Here is a 754-nt window from a genome sequence, read left to right as displayed (position 1 = left end):
ACCTGAAACAAAAAGAGTAATATTTTTATGAGTTTTTATGGATTAAAATGATGAACTGAAAGAAAACTAAATGATAAATTAAGAACAGAAGCAAATATGACTTTTTATGGGTTTTTATATTGAATGGAAAATCTAGAACTATATGATGCAAAATGAAACAAAATAAGAGAAGGATAGAGATGGCTGATGGATTCAAGTTGCTGGACTGATGTCTCTCTCAACAAGAACAGGGGATGGAGATGGCGTGAAGGTGGGATCTTTTCTTTCTGGACTGATGTCTCTCTCAAGCCGGATCAAGGGATGGATTGAAGTGGATTTGCGGATGAGGTTTTGATTGAATCTCTCAATCTGATGAAGGATGGATCGAATTGATTGACTCTCTCAATCTGTGTACTGAGCTTGTTTGATTTGCACAAACAAACTAGACTCACGAAATCAATAGAACAACAAAGAATCTCTCTTTGAATCCTAAAGACCGATATTTTATACAAAGAACAATCTTTGATAAAAAAAACTGAATAACTTTTTATTAACTTGGTGATTAAGGGTGCTCTCTACAATGGACGACAATGAGCTTATATAATGCTCAGATACAAGACTCTAAACGTTCACAAAAGAAAAGAAAGGAAACAAATCTAAACTAAGCAAGAAATCGGAAACTAGCCGTTGGAGCCTTTTGTGGGATTTGGCTCCAAGTGAGAAACTTGATTGCTTGAATCTGGACGGTTTAAGAGGATAAGAGAGCTTTCTTGGG

This window comes from Brassica napus, unplaced genomic scaffold (assembly GCF_020379485.1).
Source record: "Brassica napus cultivar Da-Ae unplaced genomic scaffold, Da-Ae ScsIHWf_521;HRSCAF=783, whole genome shotgun sequence".
Taxonomy (NCBI): Eukaryota; Viridiplantae; Streptophyta; class Magnoliopsida; order Brassicales; family Brassicaceae; genus Brassica; species Brassica napus.
This window is presented reverse-complemented; position numbering follows the sequence as displayed.